Source organism: Balaenoptera borealis (genome assembly GCF_965194805.1).
Source record: "Balaenoptera borealis genome assembly, chromosome: X".
Taxonomy (NCBI): Eukaryota; Metazoa; Chordata; class Mammalia; order Artiodactyla; family Balaenopteridae; genus Balaenoptera; species Balaenoptera borealis.
Genome location: NC_138881.1, coordinates 14,396,636 through 14,402,644, shown reverse-complemented (window position 1 = coordinate 14,402,644; position 6,009 = coordinate 14,396,636). Strand labels below are relative to the sequence as shown.

The following is a 6,009-nucleotide window of genomic DNA, read 5'->3' as shown; positions in this document are numbered from 1 at the left end:
ACAGACATGCAAATTCTGTCCATTAGAGGTTCGATTTGATGTGCCTCCCGCCTCGTGGAAGAGATCAAATTTGCCTGTGTTTGCATATTCATTTCAATATTCCTGATCTATAAATGTGTCTGTTCTTGAACAGGTTCTACCATCCTACCAGTTCCCTCATTAATGAATTAAATTAAATATTTAATATCGTTGAAGGAAAAGTTACTCTGATAGTTGTTAAAATGGTAAGGAAGACTTTATTCAACACTATTGCAATAGGTGTCAGGACTATTACAATAGTGGAGAGAGGTCGGGCTCAACTCAGAATATGGCAAAGACAGCTGGAGATTTATAGCCAATGAGCAGAGTGAAGGAGGCAGTGGGTCTAAAATTACTAAGAGGAAACATCAAGTATAGGAGGATTCTTGGTGAAGGCAGGCCAGGGTGATGAGATATCAAGGCTGGACGATGGGGAATTTGATCAGATATCAAGGGTGATCAGATATCAGGAATGGAGTGATTCTCACTAACCTGATTTAGCAGGATTCTTGCTAAAACTGGACTAGGCAGGCCAAAGACAAGGCCCAAAGATGAGGCCTGGTCAAAAAGAGACCTCAGAGGAGCCTGTCTCAAGTTTGGTCAAGGAAAGTCTTTGTCGTGTTAAAGAAAAAATTTCATGACACTTATTAAAGACAGTAAGGCAGACTTTATCCAGGGGGATTACTACAACGAGGTTTTGCACAGGGGGAGAGAGATCAGACTCAACTCCAAAAACAAGGACAAGTGAAGGTTTACAGCCAAAGGTGGGGCCGGGGGGTCAGTGGATGGAAAACTACTAAGAGGATCAGGGATGAGGGAGATTCTGGCTAAACTGATTTGATAGGACTCTTGCTGAAGGCAGGCCAGGGTCATATGATACCAAGGGAGAGGGGATGAGAAATATGATCGGATACAAGAGTGGTGGCATTCAAACAGTGGAGGACTGTGGCTAAACTGACTCAGTGAGATTCTTGAATAAGCAGACCAAGGACAGCGTCCAAAGTTGGGGCCTTGAGGACTTAGAAGAGCCTGACTAGAGTTAGGTTGAGGAGAGAGTCTTTGTCAGTCAACATGTGTTCACTTTACATCTGTATGAAAGTCATGGATGAGGTTTTCTTGAAAATTAACCTTTATTTTTTATTTTTTTTTAACATCTTTACTGGAGTATAATTGCTTTACAATGCTGTGTTAGTTTCTGCTTTATGACAAAGTGAATCAGCTATATGTATTCATATATCCCCTCCCTCTGGCGTCTCCCTCCCACCCTCCCTATCCCACCCCTCTAGGTGGTCACAAAGCACCGAGCTGATCTCCCTGTGCTATGCAGCTGCTTCCCACTAGCTATCTATTTTACATTTGGTAGTGTATATATGTCCATGCCACTCTCTCACTTCTTCCCGGCTTACCCTTCCCCCTCCCCGTGTCCTCAAGTCCATTCTCTACGTCTGTCTGCATCTTTATTCCTGCCCTGACCCTAGGTTATACAGAGTGAAGTAAGGCAGAAAGAGCAAAACAAATACCGTATGCTAAAACATATATATGGAATCTAAAAAAAAAAGGTTCTGAAAATTAACCTTTAATCCAGCCAATGTTTTTGAAGGAATTAACATAGAAACTGGCACATGGCAAACACGTAATAAAGTTGTGGTTGAGTTGTTACTGCCACTTTTGCTGTTATGATTCTATGAATGAGAATTCCAACAAGAAACAGAACTCAGCCCAAATGGTTCAAATGAAGAGATTCCAGTGAAGGGACTACTTTGTGGGCAGGTTAAGGGAACCAACGAGAGATGTTAAAGTCCAGAGACTATGACAAGGGGACATTACCATGTGCTGAAGGGGACAAAGGGAGGACATGGCATCACTGGATTGCAGTGAGAGCTGGGGCCGAGGGGCCACGGGTCAGGTTCTGTGGTCATGGAGGGACCCAGTTCTCGCCAGAGATGGAGCGCTGAAACAGGCAAGGACCAGGGAAGCAATATTCCAGCCTCTCTCTCCTCCTGTCTTCTGATCTCTTGCTGGGCCCACCCATTGGCAGAACCCAATCAGAAGTCAGCTGCCAGGGAATCTGGGAGATGTAGTCTGCCTCTAGGGGCGCAGAACCAGGCAAAGAGGGTGGAGGATGCGTCTTGGGGGTGGGGGTGAAGAATAACCAGCACAATTATTACTATTATTTTTTACAATGCTCAAAACCCACACAGTGTACAACACCAAGAATGAAACCTAATGTAAACTATGGATTCTGAGTGACAATGATATATCAGTGTAGGCTCATCAATCATAACAAATGTACCACTCTGGTGGGGGGCACTGATAGTAGGGGGAAGCTGTGTGTGTGGTGGTGGGGAGCAGGGATTATACGGGAAATCTCTGTACTTTCTACTCAGTTTTGCTGTGAACCTAAAACTGCTTTTTTTTTTAAATTAATTAATTAATTTATTTATTTTTATTTTTGTCTGTGTTGGGTCTTCGTTTCTGTGCGAGGGCTTTCTCTAGTTGCGGCAAGCGGGGGCCACTTTCCATCACGCTGCGCGGGCCTCTCACTGTCGCGGCCTCTCTTGTTGCGGAGCACAGGCTCCAGATGCGCAGGCTCAGTAGTTGTGGCTCACGGGCCTAGTTGCTCCGCGGCATGTGGGATCCTCCCAGACCAGGGCTCGAACCCGTGTCCCCTGCATTGGCAGGCAGACTCTCAACCACTGTGCCACCAGGGAAGCCCTAAAACTGCTTTTAAAAATAAAATCTATTGTACATCAACTATACTTCAATTAAAAATATATACATAGGGACTTCCCTGGTGGCGCAGTGGTTAAGAATCCACCTGCCAATGCAGGGTACACAGGTTCGGGCCCTGGTCTGGGAAGAACCCACATGCCACGGAGCAACTAAGCCCGTGCGCCACAACTACTGAGCCTGCGTTCTAGAGCCCGCAAGCCACAACTACTGAGCCCGCATGCCACAACTACTGAAGCCCGCACGCCACAACTACTGAAGCCCGCACGCCTAGAGCCCGTGTTCTGCAACGAGAAGCCACCGCAATGAGAAGCCTGCGCACCGCAACGAAGAGTGGCCCCTGCTCGCCGCAACCAGAGAAAGCCTGTGCGCAGCAACAAAGACCCAACGCAGCCAAAAATAAATAAATAAATTTACTAAAAAAAATATATATACACATAATTTAAAAGTCTATTAAATTAAAAAATATTGTATAGTGCTTTATATTTCCTAAAGCCTTTGCATAAAAGTTGTTGTGAAGAGATAGGGCAAACACAGTATCTTCATGCTACAGACAAGGAAAATTAAGCTTCAAGTAATTCATGTTCAAGTAACAAGTAGGAGAGCCTTCTGATTCTAAGTTCAGTGTGCAGAGAACAGAGGTCAGTTTTGTGGGATGAAATCCCAGGGAAGCTGAGGAAGAAAACAAAGAGAAATTTTCCTGATTTGCACATTTTGTCACTGATAGAAATGGGAGTAAACCCTACTTACTCCTGGCCAACCAAGTGTGTCCGAGTATGAGGATGTGTGTGCGTGTGTGTGTGTGTGTGTGTGTGTGTGTGTGTGTGTGTGTGTGTGTGGCGGGGGGATGGTCAGCCTCATGTGATCACTCTCTATAATTCTCCTCCCAGAACTCTTGTGTGTTGAGTTGGTTCTATCTTCAGAGACTCTCCTTATATTTCAACCTCCCCGCTTCCACACACCTGCCTCTGCTGGTTTCTCAAGGGCAGAGTGGTCCACAAGGGTGCCTCATGGAGAGTGGATCCAAAGCACAAGGGTAGAGCAGAGGCATATCAGTGTGCCAAGTTGAGAACCTCCCTGGCACTCTTCAGAACCTCTGCTGAAAAACCTCCGCTCTCATCTCTACCCCTGTCTGACTAATCTTTCTCTTTAGGGCCTCAATTTAAAGGTTACTTCCCCCAGAGATGCCTTTCCTGACCCTCAATGCAAATTAGGTTTCTCCCATTATTCTTGTCCCTATGTCTTGCTTTTTCTTCAGAGAGCTTACCACCAGGTATGATTGCTTAGATAGTTGCCAATCTGTTTATTGCTCGGGTTCCTCTCTACAGACTACAGTGTAAGGTTCGTGAGAACTGATACATCATCTACCACCAATAACACAGTGTTTAGCACAGGCCCTGACATGGAGGTGATAATCAATAAATGTGTGTCAAATAAGTGAATGCATGAATAAATCAATTACATCAAGTGAAATTAAATTAATGAAAACTAGTCACCCCTTCTAACCTCACATAACAGCCTTCTATTCTTCCAACCAGACTACGGATATCAAGATGCCAGAGGGGTGGGAAAGGATTTGGGAATCAGGACAGATTTTAAAGATGGTTATAAAGACCTGGGCTTGTATTCTGAGTGATATGGGGAGGCACTGGAGGGGTGGGGACATCTTTGGCTCCTCCTCTGCTTCACCTTGCACTCCCTCCCATCCCTAGTGACTCATAGTAGGCATTCAATAAATTTGTTGAATACAGTAAGTCCCCTACATACGAACAAGTTCTGTTCCGAGAGCGCATTTGTAAGTCCAATTTGTTCGCAAGTCCAACAAAGTTAGCCTTGGTACCCAACTAACGCAATTGGCTATAGAGTACTGTACTATACTGTAATAGGTTTATAATACTTTTCACACAAATAATACATAAAAAAACAAACACAGTAAAGTACACAAAAGCACAACCATTTGTAGAGGATGCAAGCACATGACAAGGTACGCCAGACACTTGAACTAATTTACGTGATTGGACATGCGAACCCATGTTCGCATCTTTGAAAGTTCGCGACTTGAAGGTTCGTACGTAGGGGACTTACTGTAAATGCATGAATGCATGTGTGCGTGGATGCATGAATGAATAAAAATATGATCTCTGTCCTAAAGAACTTACGAGTGTTGTAATAAGATACAATTCATATTCATGGAATTATTGTAGCATTCCAGGGATGGGAGGGGGTACAAGACACATGCCAGGCTGCAACCAGATATTTGGTGGGAGAAACTTGAGAATCACATTTCTTTATTTTGAATTAGTTCATTGTCTGTCTTGTCTCCACTGTTTCAATTATAAACAGCTTCAGAGCACAGCCCAAGCTTACGACTGATTCAGATCCCTGGGGCCCTAGCACAGAGCCCAACATCATGAGGTGTGCCAAGAATACTTTTCCCGTTCTCATGCTGCTTCAGCAGGCTGGATTAATTTTTAGGGCAGTGCATTTCACATGCCAGCCCTCTAGCTAGACGTTGGGTGATCCCTCTTGGGGAGTTACCCAATGTGGTTCCCGTCATGCTGTACAGCCAAGAGACAGCTCTGAGGATTCTAGCCTTTCCCTTCATTATCCTAACTCTCCAGTCCAGAGGTGGGAGCAGTGGTGGTTGGTCTGGAATCACTGGCTTTTCTTTCTGTACAAAGACTAGGGGTGGTGCTCCAGGGTTGTGGAAAAAGCACTGGACTTGTTTTGAGATTCAGCTCACTACCTGTGTGTCTAGAGACACATCGCTTCATTTCTCTGGGCCTCAGTGTTTCTCATTCATAAAATTAGAGGGTGGAGGGTGGATAAGAGAAATCCTAAGATCCCCTCCTGCTCTTCTAGGATTCTAATTCCTGATGTGACATGAGAAAATGATTCCTTAAATGGCCATGATCCATCTTCTAACTTCCGGAATACTCCTAAGCCATATATGTGCTGTATCTCTGGACCATTTCCAGAGATTTCAGATTTTGCTCATCTTAAAGGTGCTCTTATTTCTGAAATGCCAGACCCTGATCAGTTTAGTAACGAGCTTATTTTTACTTTTTGGCATTGGGTTTCTGACATCTGGAACAACTTCCTGTCAGATCCTAGAAGGTTCCCTCCCAGAGTGTCTTCAACAGCAGCAAACAATTTACACCCACCCAGGACCCATCATGCCTAAGATGTCTTGGGGCATCTTACTGCAATTAGAAGAAAATGAAACCAGGAACTCCGTCTGATGAAAACCAAGGTTGGAAA

At 44.6% G+C, this 6,009-nt stretch overlaps 1 long non-coding RNA gene across 1 annotated transcript in view; it reads right to left on the bottom strand.

Annotated features, from left to right (window-relative positions):
* The window catches only part of LOC309620018, an 878,206-nt gene that overhangs the window by 802,349 nt on the left and 69,848 nt on the right, over positions 1 to 6,009 (bottom strand). The window lies entirely within an intron of this gene.